This window comes from Pleurodeles waltl, chromosome 6 (genome assembly GCF_031143425.1).
Source record: "Pleurodeles waltl isolate 20211129_DDA chromosome 6, aPleWal1.hap1.20221129, whole genome shotgun sequence".
Classification (NCBI taxonomy): domain Eukaryota; kingdom Metazoa; phylum Chordata; class Amphibia; order Caudata; family Salamandridae; genus Pleurodeles; species Pleurodeles waltl.
Genome location: NC_090445.1, coordinates 302,792,257 through 302,815,289, shown reverse-complemented (window position 1 = coordinate 302,815,289; position 23,033 = coordinate 302,792,257).

The window sequence follows — 23,033 nt, the reverse complement described above, 5'->3', positions numbered from 1 at the left end:
CCACCAGGCAATGAGCAGTTGGCCATAGAATGGCCGCCGTCTCCAGCACCGCTCCGCTGGGGACCGCCGTCTCAAGAACCGCTGAACTGGGCCCCGCCGTCTCCAGCACCGCTCCGCTGGGGACCGCCGTCTCAGCAACCGCTGAACTGGGCCCTTCAAGGCAAGAACCGCTGAACTGGGCCCTTCAAGGCAAGAACCGCTGAACTGGGCCCTTCCAGGCAAGAACCGCTGAACTGGGCCCTTCAAGGCAAGAACCGCTGAACTGGGCCCCGCCGTCTCCAGCACCGCTCCGCTGGGGACCGCCGTCTCAGGAACCGCTGAACTGGGCCCTTCAAGGCAAGAACCGCTGAACTGGGCCCTTCAAGGCAAGAACCGCTGAACTGGGCCCTTCAGGTCAAGAACCGCTGAACTGGGCCCTTCCAGGCAAGAACCGCTGAACTGGGCCCTTCCAGGCAAGAACCGCTGAACTGGGCCCCGCTGTCTCCAGCACCGCTCCGCTGGGGACCGCCGTCTCAAGAACCGCTGAACTGGGCCCTTCAAGGCATGAACCGCTGAACTGGGCCCTTCAAGGCAAGAACCGCTGAACTGGGCCCTTCCAGGCAAGAACCGCTGAACTGGGCCCCGCCGTCTCCAGCACCGCTCCGCTGGGGACCGCCGTCTCAAGAACCGCTGAACTGGGCCCTTCAAGGCAAGAACCGCTGAACTGGGCCCTTCCAGGCAAGAACCGCTGAACTGGGCCCGCCGTCTCCAGCACCGCTCCGCTGGGGACCGCCGTCTCAAGAACCGCTGAACTGGGCCCTTCAAGGCAAGAACCGCTGAACTGGGCCCTTCCAGGCAAGAACCGCTGAACTGGGCCCCGCCGTCTCCAGCACCGCTCCGCTGGGGACCGCCGTCTCAAGAACCGCTGAACTGGGCCCTTCAAGGCAAGAACCGCTGAACTGGGCCCTTCAAGGCAAGAACCGCTGAACTGGGCCCTTCCAGGCAAGAACCGCTGGCCCTTTGGCAGACGTGGCAGGGCAGGATCTGTCTCGGGCAGGGCTGCAGGATGTCCTCTGGCCAACATGCCTCCTCCAGTGGCAGTGGAGTCTGTTATGGACTGTTTGGACTTTTGCTTTGCACTCCCCAGGATGGCCCAGTGGGCAGGCCAACCACTGTATGGACTGTATGGACTGTGGCTTTGCACTCCCCAGGATGGCCCAGTGGGCATGCCACCCACTGTATGGACTGTATGGACTGTGGCTTTGCTCTCCCCAGGATGGCCCAGTGGGCAGGCCACCCACTGTATGGACTGTATGGACTGTGGCTTTGCTCTCCCCAGGATGGCCCAGTGGGCAGGCCAACCACTGTATGGACTGTATGGACTGTGGCTTTGCACTCCCCAGGATGGCCCAGTGGGCAGGCCACCCACTGTATGGACTGTATGGACTGTGGCTTTGCTCTCCCCAGGATGGCCCAGTGGGCAGGCCACCCACTGTGTGGACTGTATGGACTGTGGCTTTGCTCTCCCCAGGATGGCCCAGTGGGCAGGCCACCCACTGTGTGGACTGTATGGACTGTGGCTTTGCTCTCCCCAGGATGGCCCAGTGGGCAGGCCACCCACTGTATGGACTGTATGGGCTGTGGCTTTGCTGTCCCCAGGATGGGCCAGTGGTCATGGAGTCCCCTTGTGGATCTGGCGTCGTGTACTCAAGTGGCTGAGGTGCCCCCCCTTCCCTTCCCCCTGAGGTGCCTGTCCTTTTTTCTTTCTGATGCCCCTGCAGTGTTCTCTCCGTGGAGTTCTTGTCGTGGGACTGGGCCTTGCCCCTTTGCTCAGGACCCCTGTGGTCCACGGACAGTGGTTGGACTACATATAGTAGATGTATATATTTTGTACATAGTTTATTTATTTATTTGGATTACTGCTGTCCATTTTTCAATATATCTGCCCGTTTAAGATCTCTTCTTTTGGTCTTTGCATTATTTCGGAGGGGGGGGTTTGTGGGTTGTGACAGTGATCTGTGGGAATGCATTGATGTGTGTGTTGTAGTGGGTGTGGGTGGGTGGGTGTGTGCCGGTAATCTTTTCCCTCCCCTGTGTCGTAGGTGCAGTACTCACCGATGTCTTCCGCGCCGCCGGGCGTGCTCCTGGTACAGGAGCAGGTATAGGAGTGCGGGGATGACCTGTAACTCGGGTTCCATACTGCCGGAATCTCGCGTGGAGTATGTGGAGGTGAGCGTTTTACCGTTCGTAGTCTGTTTCCGCCGTGTTTTTATCGGCGGTGCTCCCGCCCCGGAAAAGGTGGCGGATTGGTGGGTCGTGATAGGGTGGGCGGTACATTGTCTGCCGCCTGGCTGTTGGCGGGGACCGCCGCGCTGTTTGTTTGTTCCGCCGTGGTGGGCGGAGTGTTAATGCGGCGGGCTGTGTTGGTGGTTCCCGCCAGGGTCAGAATTGCATATTTTGGACCGCCGGCCTGTTGGCGGGTTGGCCGCCGCTTTATCACCGACCGCCAGGGTCAGAATGAGGGCCATTATTTCTTGATCCACAAAATGATTAGAGAACTCTGAAATATTATGGCATTGCCAGTGTATTGAAACATGAAAGAGGTGGTGATAGGGAACTCAGACTATGTAGGTTGAAATCCCCCCTCATTATAAACTTTGGGACTAGAGCTCCATATGGGTTGAATAATGATGCGGAAATACATGTTAACTTGTAATAAATTGCGAGACCATATTGAAACCCGGGAATGAGTATGACTTTAGGCAAGTTTTATTATAAGGGACACAGATAATTACTGTCAGCGATGTGAAATGCTAATGTGATGTTAGAGATCTTCTTTGTATTCAGGAAGTAATATCATTGGAGTATAGGGTTTGATATGATCAAGGGAAGCACTGAACTAAAATAGGATTGGTTAAATGAGATCCACATAAAATGGATAGTCTTTGATCATATATTATTGTAGGATTACATGTGACAGGGTGTTTGTAGTCCGGGGAATATGCAAATACATAAATTACGTTGCTAAGATACCTATAAGGGGGACAAAAAAATGAAGTTCAGGGTTTGAGACTGCCAAAAGGAACACAGAGCTCGGAGTTTTCTATTTCGAGAGTCCAATAAAAGATATCACGATTATTTAAACATTGGTATGTACACAATTGTCTTTATGGAACATATGATTAATTTTGAACTTCAATTCCCATGATGCCTCATGGTCTGTAGACTAGGAACGAGGTTAAAAATAGTGAGGGACAAGGGACTCACATACTGTAAGCAAGATGTGAAGTCCAAACACGTTGGTGAGGTTTTTGTTATTTGGTGTAAACCTATTCATTAGTTTTTGAGAAATGTAAGGAAATCTACATTTGTATGTCTAGGGACACAAGGGTTCCCAATATTGTGCTCATAGATATATATATATATAAAACTTATGCTTACCCATTTCACATGTGTGGAGTGGACCAGTTGGTGCACAAAAGAAGCCTCAGTTTGCTTAAAACATGGGAAGACAATGATTCCCATTCATGTTCTTTTTCATTCCCTGGCTGGGCTATCAATCATCATTATACAAGACTGCCCTTTAATGTATTGATTCTTCCATGGGAAAAGAGAAACAGATAAATGTGCTCCAAACTTAGAACAGGTAATTATTGCATCACTGAGAGGTACATTTTGTGCCTGATCATGTGGTGGCTAGCAGGATGTTGTAACATATTTTTTCACTTGATTTGTAAGGCTTGGTGCCCGGGAGATGGTTCTTCCAGAATACTAGCCTTGCGATCACATTTCAATATCATTACTTACATGATCCTTTCATGTACTTCTTTTTTCAGGTTCTTCTGAGATCAGATAGTTTAGTTACTAAAACTACAAATAATGCTCAAATTATTCTGCTTTTTGCGAGAAGGTGGTTCCCACCATCTTTTCCGCCCCCAGATCTTTTGCTTTTTGATCATATGTTTTTTTATATTTTAATATGGGGGAATCTCATAACCTGTAACTTACCCACAGTAATTTCATGGTAAAATGGACTGCACATGTTTTCCGCCAGTGCACGCCTTTTGAGATAAGTCTGCTGCGACACAGCAAAGATAAGAGGCACATGGCTGGTTACACATGAGAACAGGTGTGAGGGCTGCGCTTCGGAGACTCCTTTTGTGTTCAGCCCAAAAATTGTGCACAGTTAGCCTGGTGCAGAATGGACAATGCAAAGTTGGGTGGTGACCTAGAACAGGCCATCAAGGGCACAATTAACAGTGCTTAAGTCAGCTCTAAAGGAGAAAGAGACTGGGTGAATTGATCTTTATCAACCAGCCAGCTCTCATATTTTGACAGGAAGAGGGCCTGCCCCAGGCCACTCAACAAAGGAGGTAGTCTAAACCACTAGAACCAAACCAGAGGGGGACTCCTTTGAAGATTTGCTGAGGAAGACCATAGCGGTATTGTCAGTGAGGGATGGAGCTGAGTCCCCCAGAGCACATGTGGCAACTGACTCCTGGGTAACACCATTTTGAGCTATCCCAGAAGACTGTGTGGGGAGATAGGGACAGGGGCGGAGAGGTGACATGGCCCATCAGGATAGGACAGAGGTGCAGCCCTGCTGGACACTCCTGCCCTCAGTTAAAAGGTCCAGGCCAGGGGAGAAAGCTCCTCTTTGTTGTGTTTTTTTGAAAATCACTGGACTTGGAGGCATCTGCCTTGGACAATTGCAAGGAGAAACCCCCTGACTGCCATCTGGCCCAGGACTCTGTCTCTAATTGACCCCAGGACCAGTGGGGCACTCCCCAGGACCAGGGAGGCTGCCCCCTGCACCCTTTAGGGACTCATTGTTCCAAAGACTGGGCTTCTGTGCAGGAAGAAGAGAAGCCCAGAGGAAGAGCGAAGTCAAAGGCTGGTGCAGGCTCCCTGCCAAAATCAACTTCCCTTCAGGCCAGGAAGCTTGAAGAACGTGCTCCGGGTTGCTAGGGCTCACCACCAGGAGCAAAATGAGCCAAAGACTGTCCAACTCAGCTCAACGGGTCCTCAGATATGCCCTAATAAAAATTTGAGACCTTTGACTTTTGTTTCCAGCAGCGACGAAATGTGTGGGACTCTACTGCAATTTTCAGCCTTCCCCTTCGGGTGGGCCAGGGCCTGGACGCTGTCCCAATAAAAGAAGAAACTCTAGGGGAAAGCACTGTTGCACTCCCCTGTGATGTCAAAAAGGGGCCCAGTACCCAATACCTGGGCTCCATAATGTTGGGAGACAAGGGGCGCCATCATGCTCCTCCTGCTGCTGAGAAAAGTGGGCCCTGGACCCCATCTCTGGGCTCTGAAGATGAGGAGTATAAGGAAGCACCATTGTGCTCCCCGCATTGCCGGTAAAGGGCCCAGGTCCCCATCCCTGAGGCTTAAAAAATACCCCTGCTCCTCCCTTCAGCACCGCACAAGCAGCCCGCCCTCCTTCTGGAGTGGGCAGGCCAGGAAGAACTGCCAGTTCCTGCAGCTGTATGTTCTTAGAGTATGCTGAGGAGAAAAACGAGCATTCGGGAGGAGTGAAGCTGTTGGTGTCTACAGTGGTCTAAGAGAGTGCAATCCAGCTCAGAAGGCTAGGGAGCGCTAGCTGGGTTTCAGGGAATGCGTCAGCGTTGCTTATCTCCTAGGCCAGCAGCGGATGAGGGGGGACTTCAGGAGTCCGCCTAGGGCTGCATGGATGATCTCTTTGACATTCTTCTGCAGCTGTTGTGTTGATGCTGGTTTTACACTACCTTCTCACAGATGTGCCGGGGACCATAAACGATGTTTCCATGCACTATTAAAAGGCTTTAAAAGCTGGTGCATTGAGTAGTGCATTAACTTTCTCTGAAAGCTTGCACTCCATCGTTTACCCTGTTCACTCGCATTTCCTTGGACAGCATGGTCATCATACCCAGTCTATGAGGGTTAAGCATAGCGCAGGAAGGCACACACACTTCTTGGGGAATAGCTTCTAAACTTTTGTGCACAGGCATGGCACAATTTGCCATAAACGTAACAGTGATATTGGACAACTTATTAAAGACTGCAGGAGCACTGAACCACGGTGCAGACACTTGAAGGATATACCCCACGTTACACATTGTGGAAATTATGTGCACTGGGGGTCCAGATTCCTCACCCTGCAGTCTGGTGTGGGGCACTGCATGAAATATAAGCACTACGGGCATGGGTCATGCCCCCTGGACTGGCTCTGGTGAATGCAGTACCCCTTGTCATGTTCTGATCCCCAAGGAACTTCTTCATGAGTTAATGTCATGCTATTTAAACTTGAAGCCCATACATCTTAATGGAGTTGCTCCAGTGTAACTGTACAATAAAAGGAGGCACTCTTTAAGCATACAGTGCAAGGAGAGGGTTTTCAGCGGAACCTGTGCTGAAGCAGTAAATGTTTGCCCGCTGACCTGCATTCCACAGAATAAAATCAAGGATTGTCATTAATAGGCTCCAAGCTTACTCTGGGTGCTGGGGCCTGCACCTGACCTTGGTCAATCAAAATAGCCAAATACTGCCTCCGTGAATCAACTTGGTTGTTTCAATACTTCCATGTGGAAACTTCCGAGCAGGAGGGGTCGAGGAGCCCACTGCTGAGCACAACAAGCTCTACTAGACGAAGTCTGTCAGACCCTAAGGGTACCTCATTGAGATGTGTGGCTGACATTATTCTGCAACTGGGGCTGAGGTGGCTGAGCACTACTGTATGTGTGTCTTTGGTTAAGGAGTAATCCCTTTGTTTGGGATTGTTTCCTGGGATATGTGTGTGTGGTGAGGGGCTTGATGAAGGTGGATGGTTCAGTGTGGTGGGATAGATGTTCTACAATGAAATGTGAGGGTGGGATATAAACACATTTTTAAGCCCCTTTTAAGATTTACATCAAATACAATAGATTTCACAAGCACATCACTGTCGCTGTACATGCAAAACCTAAAAAGGAGCACCTGAGACCCCACCCTACATTTCGTGGGACCTCAAATGTAAACCTTTGCTGAGTTTTCAAAGCACTTTTCAGGCCGGAGCTTCAGTTTTACACCTGGGAGTGTTGTACCCTCTAGGGTAAGGACAGTGGCTTCAATCTTTATAGGCTCGAAGGTCTAAAGAAACCTATTCCTGTTTGCAGACACCTTCTAGGAGTGAAAGTTGGAAATTGCAGATGTGATGCCTTTTAGAGGCTAGTATATTGAAAGCTGTTCAAGTAGTATGTTGCAAACACCCCCTTGGGGTGAAATGGTATACTTGCACCAGTGTAGTTATAATTGCCTTACTTGGATTATGTTCTTAATTTTTAAAAATACTGCTTCAATGAAGTAATAATACTGGCAATCATTTATTTCCAAAATATGCATGCTTTATTGATAGTTTTAAGTGCGTTACTACAAAGTGATATTCCATCATGGCTTTTTAATGCAAATAAAGGTTTTGACATGTAGTTGTTGAACTACCCCCCCATTTTGGGGAAGGACAGGAATGACTAGGCAATGCCATCCAGAAGTATTTACAACATCTTATGTATATATTATGTATATTTGTAAATTGTATTGAGTAGCGTGTGATACTTGTATTTTTTCCTTTTTCAAAAGGAATACCACAGACTGGATAATCATTTATTCAGAGTTATTCTTGCATACCTGTGAATGGGAATAGCTAGGCGCACCACCTCCCTTAAGTAGACCTTTGAATGCTTTGCTTTCCTACCATGTGAGAGTCAGGTGCTACAATCGGGTACTTGGCTCCCAGTGGAGGACAAATGTGGACCCATTACTTGTGCAGGCCACACAACTAACAACCCATTTTCTAACAACTGTCTTGTTTACCAACACTACTGGTCTATTTCATTTAGGTCTGGAATCAGGATGGGACAACCACAACAGCCAAAAGAAGGAAGTTAAGAAAAATACCTATCTTCTTCAGTGGAAAACAACATGACTCAGTGCTGCTGAGGACTAGAGAGTGGTGAGTTCATTAGGAAAATGAAGACAACTTACTCAACTGTTAAATTCTAATTAATTGCTTGTGATCTGGGGAAAACGTAACTGGACATTTGCCACATAATGGATGCACACAGCTAAATGCTATTGACATTTTTGAGCCTGATTATCCAGGTGCATGTAGCTATTTCTCTGGGACTGGTGGTAATGATTGCTCTCATTTCTCAGTTAATCACACATGACTATACCAGCCTATGCTCTACCCTCTTGATTTTCCTCATCTGCCGTGAAACTTACCTTGACTCTACAATATTGACACTTCCTTTTTTACATTCCACAGGACTTCTCTTCTTCTGCATGAAGGCTTCGCAACACTCCTGTCTACTGAACCAGTCCAGCTCTGCACCAAGGATGGGACATTCAGAGAAGAAGAATGCAGATGAGCCCTCCATTTTGGGATTTATGTACAGTATAATTTTTCATTTCTTAACAGTAACACTTTTCAGAACTGTCTGAGTCCAGTCTATTTTATATTTTTCAACTCTAGGGAGCATTACAATTAGATAACTCGGGACTCTGAAGGACTGTTTTTATTTAGTAACTAAACTGTCATGCCATCTGCCTTTCTCAACAGATATGCTGCTCATCAACATGATGAACGTTGATTTTGTCTTTGTCTCATCTTTTCCTAACTCAGCCTTCCCATCCATTCATGAAAGCACAAACCCTCTTGTGTAATCTACTGAGGTGTGACACAATAGTTTATATCATACATGGATCACACACTTGGGAGGGCGGGGTGGATGTGGTTAAAGCAACATTGACTTTTAAAGGGTCTTCTTAACTAAACAATAGCCCATACCATACCTAATACTCAACCAGGCACGGAAGGAACATAATCATAGTGAAGGGTCTTAGAAGAATTTAAGTAGTACTAGTGTGTACTATGACCTGATCCACAAAGGTAAAGTTACACTTTTGGTGTAAGATTACTCTTGCATTGTAAATGTACTACCAACACATTTATGGGTAGTAACTTTACAAGTACTAACTGCCTAGTAGTAACTTCTTTTAAAATACTTGGAGTTACTACTTTCCAAGTTACTACTCATAAAGTTATTGATGGAAAACTAACGCTGCAAGAGTAACACAACAGGCCATGTGTTGCTTACAGAATCTATGCAACATGGAGTAACCTTCTTATGAGTCCAGACTCAAGGTTTTTGAAAGTTTAGTTTTGATTTTGTTAATACCATAAATACTAACTCCCTGAACTGCTGCAAGAAGGGACACCTTCCTGCACAAAAACAATCATGACAGGCATTTTCCTCTTTCTATGTGTGCTTTAGAATGCAGCACACATAAACAGAGGAAAACAAGGAGAAATAAAGTTATTTCTCCTCGTTATGTCTCCTCTGGTGAGGCATAGTATTTGACACATTCACATGTCTACCGCTAATGGTGCCTCACGAACTGCACCAAACTAACTAGCAATGCAAAGGCAGATAATAAAGGCCATTTATTTTTCAGACTGGGAAGCTCATGATCCCTACCCACAACAGATCCACCTCCTGCCCTAGCAAAATCCCAAAAATGTCACCTTTCCCCAATACCACTTCATACTTGCTCTACATAAAACAGGCATAATCCGTCCCAAAGCGAACCCTCAAAATATCCCTTTCCACAACTCTCCTTGACAACTTCCCCAACCTCAACAGGCCCACCTCAGTTCACAAGTTAATCTTCATAAATGTCACTTTCCAGCTCCTGTTAACACCCTTGACTCCCATGTAGGAAGGTAGCCTCTTTCTAGCCTTGTTACCCCCACTTTTGGCCTGTTTGTGAGTATATGTCAGGGTGTTTTTACTGTCTCACTGGGATCCTACTAGCCAGGACCCCAGTGCTCATAGTGAAAACCCTATTTGTCAGTGTGTCTTATATGTCTCACTGGGATCCTGCTAGCCAGGACCTCACTGCTCATATTCTGTGGCCTGAATGTGTTCCCTGTGTGGTGCCTAACTGTGTCACTGAAAGCTCTGCTATCCAGAACCTCAGTGCTTATGCTCTCTCTGTCTTTAAAATTGTCACAGCAGGCTAGTGACCATTTCTACCAATTCTCATTGGCACACTGGAACACCCTTATAATTCCCTAGTACATGATAACTACGTACCCAGGGTATTGGGTTCCAGCAGATCCCTATGGGCTGCAGCATTTCCTTTGCCACCAATAGGGAGCTCAGACAATTCTTACACAGGACTGCCACTGCAGCCTGAGTGAAATAACGTCCACGTTATTTCACAGCCATTTGTCACTGCACCTAAGTAACTTATAAGTCACCTATATGTCTAACCCTCACCTAGTGAAGGTTAGGTGCAAAGTTACTAAGTCTGAAGGCACCCTGGCTCTAGCCAAAGTGCCCCCACATTGTTCAGGGCATCTTCCACGGACTTTGTGAGTATGGGGACACCATTACATGTGTGCACTACATATAGGTCAATACCTATATGTAGCTTCACAATGGTAACTCCGAATATGGCCATGTAACATGTCTAGGATCATGGAATTATTCCCCCATCCAAATCTGGCATTGGGGTGCCAATCCCATGCATCCTCGGGGCTCCAGCATGGCCCCCGGGTACTGCCAAACTAGCTGTCTGGGGTTTTCACTGCAGCTACTGCTGCTGCTGCTGCCAACCCACAGACAGGTTTCTGCCCTCCTGGGGTCTGGGCAGCCCAGTCGCAGGAAGGCAGAACAAAGAATTTCCTCTGAGATACGGTGTTACACCCTCTCCCTTTGGAAATAGGTGTTTAGGGCTGGGGAGGAGTAGCCTCCCCCAGCCTCTGGAAATGCTTTGAAGGGCACAGATAGTGTCCTCCTTGCATAAGCCAGTCTACACAGGTACAGGGATCCCAAGCCCCTGCTCTGGCACGAAACTGGACAAAAGAAAGAGGAGTGACCACTCCCCTGTCCATCACCACCCCAGGGGTGTTGCCCAGAGCTCTTCCAGTGTGTCCCAGAACTGTGCCATCTTGAATGCAGAGGTGTGAGGGCACAATGGAGGCCTCTGAGTGGCCAGTGCCAGCAGGTGACATCAGAGACCCCTCCTGATCGGTGCTTACCTGGTTAGGTGGGCAATCCTCTTCTGAAGGCTATATAGGGTCTCTCCTGTGGGTTTTTCATCAGAGAACGAATGCAAAAGCTCACCAGAGTTCCTCTGCATCTCCCTTTTGAACTTCTGCCAAGGATTGACCACTGACTGCTCCAGGACACCTGCAAAACCGCAACAAAGTAGCAAGAAGACTACCAGCAACATTGTAGCGCCTAATCCTGCTGTGTTTCTTGACTGTTTCCTGGTGGTGCATGCTCTGAGGGCTGTCTGCCTTCACCCTGCACTGGAAGCCAAGAAGAAATATCCTGTGGGTCGACAGAATCTTCCCCCTGCTAATGCAGTCACCAAACTTCTGCTTCTCCGGTCCTCTGGGTCCCCTCTCATCTTGACAAGTGTGGTCCCTGGAACACAGGAGCTGGATCCAAGTGACCCTAACAGTCCAGTGGTCCATCTGTCCAAATTTGGTGGAGGTAAGTCCTTGCCTTCCCATGCCAGACAGTAATCCTGTGTACTGGGTGAACTGCAGCTTGCAATTTTGCAAGGAATCCTTTGTGCACAGCACAGCCCAAGTCCCCAGCACACCATCCTGCATTACTCAACTCACTGAGTTGACCACCGGCTTCGTGGGACCCTCCCGTGTAGTGTTGTGATGAAGTGCTTCTGCGGATGCTGCCTGCTTCTGCGTGGGCTTTCTGCTTTGCTGAGCACCCCCTATGCCTCCTCCTCCAAGGGGCGACCCAAGAGGTCCTTCCTGGGCCCGGGCAGCACCCATTTTCTTCATCCGTGACCTTTGCAGCTAGCAAGGCTTGTTTGTTGTCTTTCTGCGTGGAAACAACTCTGCATCCTCCAGCATGTCGTGGGACATCTTCTGTGCAAAGGAGAAGTGCTTGGCATCTTCCGTTGTTGCAGAATCTTCAGCTTCTTCCACCCAGAAGCAGCCATTTTGCACCTTCATCCAGGGTTTAGTGGGCTCCTGCTCCCCCCCGGACACTTGCATGACTCTTGGACTTGGTCCCCTTCATTTACAGGTCCTCAGGTCCAGGAATCAGTCTTCATTGCTTTGGAGTCAGTTGTTCCCATTGCAGAATCTCCTACCACGACTTTAGTGTGTTTCTGGGTAAGGAGGGTCACTTTACTCCTACTTTTCAGGGTCTTGGGATGGGGTATCTTGGACACCCTTATTGTTTTCTTACACTCCCAGCGACCCCTACTACAGTAGGCCAGGAGTCCCTAAATGGTTTGCATTCCACTTTCTTAGTATATGGTTTGTGTTGCTCCTAGGCCTATTGCATCCTATTGTATTCTACAGTATTTGCACTACTTTTCTAACTGTTTGCTTACCGGATTATGGTCAGTGTGTGTATTTTGTGTATTTTACTTACCTCCTAAGGGAGTATATCCTCTTAGATATTTTTGGCACATTGTCACTAACATAAAGTACCTTTATTTTTAGTAACACCGAGTATTGTGATTCTTATGATATAGTGCTATATGATATAAGTGGTATAGTAGGAGCTTTGCATGTCTCCTAGTTCAGCCTAAACTGCTCTGCTATAGCTACCTCTATCAGCCCAAGCTGCTAGAACACTACTAATCTACTAATAAGGGATAACTGGACTTGGCACAAGGTGTAAGTACCATTAGGTACCCACTATAAGCCAGGCCAGCCTCCTACATCCCTCAAGTCCTACCACCCAAAAAAATAAAGTTCAATACAATATGTCCTTGAGGACACCCAGGTCCTTTCTGACACTGGCCAACTCTCGGGCCACCTTCATCTAGCCCCGCCTGATAAGCGCCAGCTCACGATGATTTTAGTTGAAGAGGCGGTGATCAGATGATGATGATGAGGGGGGCTCTTGGTGTTCCAGTTGGCAGCTGTGGACCCTGGTTTCAGACAATGCTGGTGGTATTGCCATGTTGAGGGTGGGCCTGGCTGGTAGCCCAAAGAGACTCAGCCTCTTTCTCCAAGGCAACCAGCCAGTGGTATTGGGTTGCCACAGCCTCCAACTAATTCTGAATGCAAACATATATATACTGTATTGGCACAATAGCAGAATATTAACAAATCTCCCACAACCAGAGCCTATAGCATATAGAAGTGCAGGAGGTGAACATTTACCCCAATTACACAACTAAGGCCTAGAAACTGAGGGGCACCTTTGTGCCTTTGTGCCAGTAAAAACAGTACTCTGCCAATTATAACTCAAGTACGTACTTATTTTCCAGGCAAAATGAAGAGTGGTCTACAAAGATAAGACAGTTCTTTTTCACTGCCAAGGATGACTGGAAGTGGCTGGAATGGCAGGGGCTCTGCGAAAGGACTGTGATGGCACCAGAGGATACTCACGGCTGGCAGCAGGAGCGAAGCCTGATGAGAAAACCCACAGGATGCAGAACATCACAGACAAAAGCGCAAATGAAAGCAGAACAAGAATGGGCTGTCGCAGAGGTCAAAAACTATAAGGACATAGTGGATAACAACAGATGGAGAATTATCGCACCTGAAGAGGGAGCATACAGAGAACTCAGTGTCCGACATTGATGAGGTGTAAATTCTGATAGTCACGCCAATGGCGGCGGATCATATAATTTGAAGGTGATTGCCCTCTTGCTATGCTCTTTGGCACTGTAAGTAACCACCTAGTACCATATAAAATACAGCGACTGGGGTGAAGCCAGGCCACACCTGCACTCATACAGTGGGATAGGGGTGGACATGGGCTATAGTCGTACACTGCCTAGTAATGTTTGCAGCAACAGTAGCAAGAACACTATTGCATATTTGTGGCTGTAACTAATCTGTTATGTTGTTGAAGTTCTGTGCACATACATACCTTCAGTTGGGGGTGGTCATGTTCTCAATCACAGTTCAGTAAGGTAGGGAGGGGGGTTAGTTGGGAATGTTTAATTCAGAAGTAGACAGAAACACAGAAGATACAAAGAGACACCAGGGTTGGACCAAACCGCCCATATATACCACATCAGCACCATGTCCAGATTTACAAATAACATGGAGAAACATACAGAGACCCTAACAATGAAATTAGGGAATGTCAACGGTCTAGGTAACAGAGTTACTGGTCACCAGGACATTTAACCATTACAAAGCTGACATGTTATTTTTGCATGAAACTCAAAGATACCTGGGGAGGGGCAGATACAAAGTGGTCTCATTTGTACAATACACATCTAGTTCAGGGAGAGTGCTGATATTGGTCTGAAAGTCAGTCCTAATGCACACCACATGAACTTGGTCAGAGGCAAGGCAATGCTACATGACCATCCTAGGAAAATGGGAGGGGGAGACTGTTGCCTTCCTCACTGTACATGCCCAACCAGGTCTGCAATATACAACTTTACAACAAGTGGGGACTCTCCTCACGGAACTCCCTCCAGTGCTAAATATGATAGGGGATGATTTCAACTTGGTGGCTAACACCCAACTAGACAGACAGATCACCAAACCAGAAGAAGATAGCAAAAAGGCAAAACTACTGAATTTTATGAAGGCTTTTGGGTTGGAAGACATATGGCAATCCATGCACAAACAGAAGAGGGAGTTGTCATTTTACTCCAACTCACATAATATGTCATCCATATTAGACTATTTCCTGACACCAGGAGGGACCTGTGGAAGATTCACAGAAGCTAGATACTTGGCTTGTGGTATATCAGACCATACACCTGTGCAAAACATACCCTATACTAATAGAAAGAAGGGGCCTTAGACCTGGCGAATGGCATAATGGACCCTACAGGACAGAAATGTGGTTTTAATGCTCCTGAGGGCCATCAAAACATACTATAAGGAAACACCAACACAGTGAATAGTAACTGTGTGCTTTGGGAGACCTAAAAGGCAACACTATGGGGGAATTTAAATGCAGGCGAAATAGGAGACAGACAATACAGACACCAAAAATGAGGCTCCCTAGATTAAAAGTTTCATATAACGGACAAGAATCTATCACTACCCCCTCGCCAGCACTCAAACATCAACTAGAACTAACACATGTCTAATGCCAAGAGGTTGCAAAACACAAGGTTAAAACAGCATTACTAGCCAAACAAAAACGCATATACAAAGCTGGCAACAAAGCCGGAAAACTACTGGCATGGATAAGCAGCCATCAACAGATGAACAGACATAGTTGGGAGATAATACCCAACTCAGGGGAGACAATCAAAGTCAGTAGGCAAATAGCCACAGCATTCGCAACAAACATGGAAGACTCTTATAGTACCTGGGTAGGCGTGTCCGAACAAGAGATCAAAAGCTTTGTCCTGGACTGCCTATTAAGGAAAATAAACCATGAACAATGGGAGGCGCTTGAGGCCCTCCTCACAGAAGCAGAAATAACAACTGGACTGGCACAGCTACAATCAGGGAAAACCCCAGGACCAAGTTGCCTGCCAGCAAAATGTAATCGTAAAATGGGAAAGAGAGTGACTAAACCATTACCCGCAGCATACCAAGAGGCTCAGACCCTCGGGGAACTCCCAGAAGCCATGCGTACAGCAACAATTGGACTAATCCCTAAACGTGGAAAACTGGCACATCGTTGCAACCAATCTCTTTATTAAATGTAGATACAAAAATTCTAGAACAAGTTACACACATTGCTAACATATCTCATTTACGCAGCCCAAACAGTCTTCATGCCTAATCGTTTGGCAAAATTGAACCACTGACACTTACACACAATAATATTCTGAACACTGACGAGGGTGGACCCACAGGCAATAATTTAACTAGATACTAATAAAGTGTTTGATTCAGTAGATTCAGTAGAATGGAAATATCTTTTCCTACTCTTGGAAATGATGGGGTTTGGAAAAAGCTACTATAAAAGAAACCATTGGCTAGAGAAATGGACAACTCTCAGATACCTTTGGCATAGAGAGTGGCACTCTGCAGGGCTGCCCTCTCTCCCCAGGGCTTTTTGCGCTGGCAGTGGAACCATTGGCAGAATTGCTGATGATCGACACTAGGATTTGGCGAATGTGAGGGCCTTTTGAATGGGAAGAAATGGTGTCATTATGGCCCTCATTAAGACCATGGTGGCAATCACTGCCGAACGCCGTGGTGAAGGTGAATAGAAGACTGCCAGTGGCAGTGAACAGCACACCACCAAAAAGTCAAACCTCCAAAAATCCTGCAACCTCCAGCCACCGCCAGGGCCTATGATGGCGGAAAGGCTGTACACCTCACCCCGCCCCCGCCATGTGTTCACAAATCCTCCACCCTCCAAATAATGATGCACAAATCACTGTGGCGGATAGTAGATGTCGAACGACCATTGGCGGAACGGACCGCCACAGCCAGCAATGAGACCCAACAATAACAAATGCACACATTGACAAGTTTAAAACCCATGCACCTGACACACATCCACAACACTATAAAACACTCACATACACACCCCAACAATCCTTTGCAATGCCAATTGCATGAATAAGACTGACAACACCACACTCATACACTGAACACAACATTACAAAAGTCACACACAGAAATACACCACCAAAACCCATACACTCCCCAAACACCGTCACAAGCCACACAAACACACAACAGCACCCTCAAAAATACACCCATAACACCACACCTACAACACACACCATGGCACGCCCTAAGCACCCCCGCTTCACAGATAGGGAGCTAAGGACCATGGTGGCCGAAATACTCAAGGTTGAGCCACAATTATTCAGGGTGCAGGTGCAGCAAATAACCATCACCAGGAAGATGGAGTTATGGCAGGCGATTGTCAACAAGATCAATGCAGTGGGGAAACATCCACAACAAGGGACGGTATCCGCAAGAGATGGAACGACATGTGTGGGAAGGGGAGGCCAATGGCATCCAGGCATATCGCGGTACAGAAGACTGGTGGAAGGACCCCCACCTACACCCCCGATCACACCAACTGGGAGGAGAAGGTACTGGCAATCCAGAACCCGGAGGGACTCACTGGACTCACTTGAGGACTGGACTCAGGTTAGTCAACTACAGTTACTTCATATCCACCACATCTTTATTGCATGTACCACCCCACCCCTCCCACTACCACCAGGACCACATCCCCTCCCAGCCTACAACACCCACATCTAGTCACCCTGCATATCCACAAACCCACTAACAGGCCCAAATCCTCCCCCTGTGCACAGTCACCTACCCCTGCAAGGATTCACAATGGCACTACAGCATCCACAATGCACCTCCATCCCCTTATGCAAAATGAAAGGATAATGCCACAAAAATACCTGCATGGCACGACAGGGGAATAAAAGCACAAAATAGGGCAGAGCTGTACATCCATTTCCGAATTAGTAAATGTAACATACATGTCCATTCCCCCGCCACAGGCACCACTAACCGTGCCACCTGGACGGAAAGGCCAAGGAGTGCCAGTGTCCCACACAGAGACAGAGGCCCCACTCAGGAGACTGGAGATGGATGTATGGAAAGCAAGAAAAACCCTGGGCCTTCACACAGTCCTGGACTGTCTCCCTCCAGCAGCCCCACCCAGGATACCACTGACAGCCCTACCACCCAGCCACCACCATCAGCTCTGGCCAAATGACCCCACACCAGTGTCTTCCGGTCACAGACTGGCGGACCACATGTTCAGAGACCAAAGTCTCCACCCACCAACAGCCAGGATGATGATGGCCCCAGTGCAAGTGGGACTGCCAGACCTGTGCAGGGGACACAGGCACAGGGGTCAATGGCCAATGGGAGGTCATCAGTGGCCCAAGAGGGAAGACAAAGGATGGATGCTGCAGCCCAGGAGGTGTTTCCAGAGGTCCTAGGAGCATACTACTATACCCAGGACAGGATGTGCCAGATCCTGGCCACCCTGGAGCAGTTAAAAGGCTGCAGATTGCACACCACCAAGGGGCCATGGAGCAAAGGAAACAACTCAGTGCCACCATGGCAGCATTGCAGGGGTGCTGCATCCCCACCACCCTAGCCAGCCTGAGACCTCCACCCATCTGCAAGCCCCTACCATTAGCCAGGACACTGCCCTGCCATCTACATCTGCAGCAACTACTGGACTGGTGGCACTGCCAGAGGATACACAGGAGACCAGCACCACTTGCCCTGCAGCCCAGCTCCAGTCACTCAAATGTACCCTGAGACACAGATGGCACTTGAACACCTGCTAAGACCAAGGACCCCGCTATAAAGTGACTCTGCCCTAAACTGTCTCCCACATGTGCCACTGTGCTACCTTTTTGACCTGCCACTACCAACACACCATCTGCCAAGGGACAAATGGAGCAATACCCACTGCCACCAACAGCTGAGACCATACAGTATGGATATGCACCATGAGCTAACTCCATATCATTGTACAGCGATTTAACACATTTGTGACACTTAATAAAAACACATCTGCACTAAACTGTATGTCCTCTGTCATTATGAGTTCACACTTTTGAGTGTGTGTGCATTAGCCAGTCAATTTCATATTCATACCTTTATTGCAGGAGGGGCTCCCACACACTGTAGTGTCTGAAGTAAGTCACAATGTACACAATATTAGGTTCACTGGCACATGCCACTTCAGTCTTCAGTTAACAGTGTCTATGACTACAGACACCACATCACCAATCACATGAATCAGACTGACACTATGCACTGAAGACAACAGCATGAGTGAACAGTACCTCATAGTCACTATGAGTATAGGTGGATTAGCTCGTTCCTGGAGTTGATATCTTCCCCGTCTTCTTCCTCACCATTACTCTCATCCCCTCTCTGAGATTACAGGTCTGGTTGGGGAGCACCCTCCTCCTCTAGAAGAGGGATAGCTTTCCTCACAGCCAAGTTGTGCAGCATGCAGCAGGCCACCACTATTCTACACACCTTCTCAGGGCCATAGCACAGGGATCTCCCAGAGAGATGGAGGCAACACAATCTAGCCTTCAGGAGACCTATAGACCTATAGTGCACTCAATCACCCTTCTAGTATGTCCATGGCCTCATTATAATTCCTCTCTGCATCTGTCCTGAGATTCCTCACAGGTGTCAGGAGACATTGCAAATTGGGGTAGCCAGAATCACCTGCAAATGTGGGTGAAAGAGCACTTTAACAAACATTACTTGCATACTGGCTGATTGTCAGCTATGTGCTGATCCAAAGTCGTACACACTCACCTATGAGCCATCCTCTGTCCCCTTGTAGTTGTCCCAACAAGTGTGGGACATGCTGTTTCTCAGGACAAAGGAATCATGGACTGATCCTGGGAACCTGGCATTTACATGTGATATGTACTGTTCAGCAGTGTACACCAATTATATGATCATGGAGTGGAAGTTCTTTCGATTCCTGTACACCTTTTCATTCACTCTTGTGGGTATGAGAGCAATGTGGGTTCCATCAATGGCACCTATCACATGGGGGTTGTTAGCAAAGGCATAAAATCCAGACTTGATGGCAGGAAGTTCATCCCTATGGGTGAAGTGAACATATGTCTGCAGGTGTTGGATCAATGCATCCAGGAATTTGGACAGGATGAGGCTAAACGTTGGCTGTGATAACCCTGCATCCATGTCCACTGTCACCTGAAATGAGCTCGTAGCCAAAAAATGGAGTACAGATAGCACTTGCACTTCAGTAAGGATGGCCTGCTGATTCCGATTCGCCGGTCTGAGTACAGGATCCAGTAAACCACATAGGTCATGGACTGTTGCACGATTGAGTCTGTAGGTGACAATGATGTGATGTTCCTCCTTGGAATCAAAATAAACAAGAGGTCTGTACACAGATGGGGCCCTCCCTCGCCTCATGGGTCTGTACCTATGGGGCAGGAAAGAACACATATGAGGGCCACACATACAAGTGAAACACATATTGTTCATGTATTAATGAATGTGCAAATCGTATTTTACACACACATACACTATGTATTATGTACAACTACAGACACATGTGTGCAGAGTCAACTCTGTTGTAATGGCATCCCAGTGTGGACACATTTCCTAAGATGGGTGAATGTGAGGATCAGACCCTTGTGGAAGCAAGTGACTAAGGTTGGAGACTTGAAGGCCCTGAATGGGGCCCCTGGCCAGGATATGTTTACATGGTGGTAGCAAGATGGCAGCCTCCTGCCATCTAGGTTTGAGGGAGTGGAAGTGACATAATTCCGCTGGCGGTAGTCGTCATGACGAAAGGCGGCCTTCACCGCCGTGCACCCAATCATTGGGTTACATGGTTGTCAATGGGGAACCTGGGCTCATCATGATCACCCCCGGCAGTTACAGTGCACACCGCCGCAGAATGTATGCCATGTCGTCATACCCTTGACACTTGACTCCTGACTCCCGTGAAGGGCAGTAATCCACTGAGAGTGCTGCTGTGTCCTGACTCTGGTCCCTGAAATGGCACTAGTCACAGGGGCATGGACCCTGGCTTTCACCACAGAGAAGCTCGAGAATCTGGTGGAGAGGGTCCTACCCCTGTATGCCAAGTTGTATGGGTGCCCAGAGGAGCAGGTGTGTTGGCAGCTGTCTTCCTTGGATGAGTGTTATGGTGGCGGATGCCTGTATGTATGTGTGTTTGACAGCCAGTGTCCCTGGTCTTTCCCTCCCCCCTCCGACCACCTCTACCCCTTCCAGCACCCCACTGCCTTCACCCATTCCAAGCACAAGTCCAGACAGCCATGCACACACCTGAACACACAAGAGGCACACAGACAAACACAAGCACCACACTTCCCACCACAGTCATACACACACCCAACATACAAAGGCACAAACAACAACATCAACTTCTCCCACTGTGTCCACCTCCCCAGCCTCCCTGTCTGTCACCTCAATATGCACACCCACAAGCACTGCACCCTCAGTCACTGTTGCTGCCCCCATTCTTGCAGTCACCACAACATCTGACATCCAGTCATCCACCCCATACACCACACCTGCAATCAGCACTACTACATTGACAGACACATGCAGCACATTCACCAGACCTGCAGACACCCAGACCACATCCATTTACACTGGCAGCCTGTCTTGTCCCACTGGTTCCACCCCCCTCCTCCCAAAACATGCAAACTTTTGAAGCCACCCACACAACACACATCCATCATACATCAGCACACTTTATAGGCACCTGTATCCACGTCCGGCACACCTACACCTGGTACAAGCACTCCCTCAACCTCCACTCCCAGACCTTCCTCCAAATCCCCCCAACTGCTCCTAAGAAGCTTTTCCTCTCCTGTTTTGACCTGTTTGAACCCACTGGCCCACCCGGTCTTGTCCCTAAACGTGCCCATCTCCTTGCCCAGTCCACTCCTTCCACGTCCATGTCTGCTGAGTCCGTTCTTCCCATTACCATGCCCCTTCTCCAGAGAGGAAGAAGCCCTGTGTTGCCTCTGGTCCCTCTGCCAGCCCCCAGTCCAAGCCCACTCACCCACCTTCCAAGAGCAAGCACAATCCCCCTCCACCTCCCAAACCTAAGCTCAACCCCCCCTTCCAGACATAGGTCCACACTCCTCCACCCCCTGCCCCTGTTCCCTGAGGTGCCTGGCTGCCCCACTGTGTCCCTTTACAGCGAAGTACCCTGTGCACATGTGGGAGTCAAGTCCGGCCTATTTAGGCCCTTCAGGGTACTCAGAATGGACTGGCCAATGGCCTTATTTGGACATTACACTTTTCTAGTTTATGAAACTTTGAGTGCCCAGTGATGCTGTTGGCAGAATATGGTGACATGGTTCATCGTTTTATTGTGGGGGGGGGGGAGGTAGTGTGCACATGTGTGTACTTTGGTTCAGGTCTTTGTTGCCCTGTGTCAGGTAAGTACATCTTATTCTGGTGTGTATTGTGTGAGATGGTGTGAGGGGTTGGGAGTGTGTTGTAACTGTGTGTAACCGTGGGTAACTGTGCCCTTTCTTCCCTTTTGTACTAGGTTGCAGTACTTACCGTTGTCGTCTTCGTCGGCGGTCACAGTCGTGGAGGTATAAGGCAAGGAGCAGCACTGGCATTATTTCTAACTCTCACTCCATGTCTGTGTTGGTGCGTTTTGTGTACCTCTGGTGAGTGTTTCATTTTATTTAGTTTGTTTCCGCCACTTCCCATCCCGGAACTGACAGCGGTCTTGTGCTTCATTATTTGGTGGGCAGGTGGATCCTTTCCACTGGCCTGTGGGCGGCGTCCTCCATCCTTGTCGACACTCCAATGATGGAAGTGTGTGAATGGACCTCTACTTGTTTCCCATGTGCTTCATTATTTGGCGTTCCAGACCGCCAGCTTGTTGGCAGTAGTAACCACCACCGTCAGCGGGACGGTGTTTGCCGCCATGTTCATAATGACCACCTTTATGCCAATGACATTCTACTGCATTTTTCCAATATACACGCCTCGCTAGAACAAATAGGGGAACTCTTCGATTTCATGGGTGAATACTCGGGATTCACTATTAATTTGGATAAGTACCTGCTGTTTCAATGGGAAATTGGCCACAATATACCACCGTACCCCTCCCTTTCAGAGTCAAACTTCACAAATTCAAATATTTAGGCATCAGGGTCACCAAAACAGATCCTCATTTATGCAAACCAACCTAGACCCATGTTAGAAATTGGGTCTCTTGTTAGCAGAGGTGTACACCCTTGTGCAAGAAGGGACCACAGTCCTAGTCAGGGTAAATCACAACATAATTCAAATCATCCTGTGCTCAACCTCTGGCAGCTTGGCATAGAGCAGGCAGGCTTAACTTAGAAGGCAATGTGTGAAGTATTTGTGCAATAACTCATAAAGTCACACAGTGAAAACACCACAAAAAGTACTCCACACCAATTTAGGAAGAAAGATTATATTTATCTGAATAAGCGACAAAAATCCAATATGCACAAGTCGAGATGTCACTTTTTAAAGGTTTAAAAGAGTCTCAATCCTTACGAATCAGTGATTGTATCCTTGTAACACACCATGCCTGGGAAACATCGAAATTAGCGATGCATGGGGTCCGCGGAGGAGGAGATGC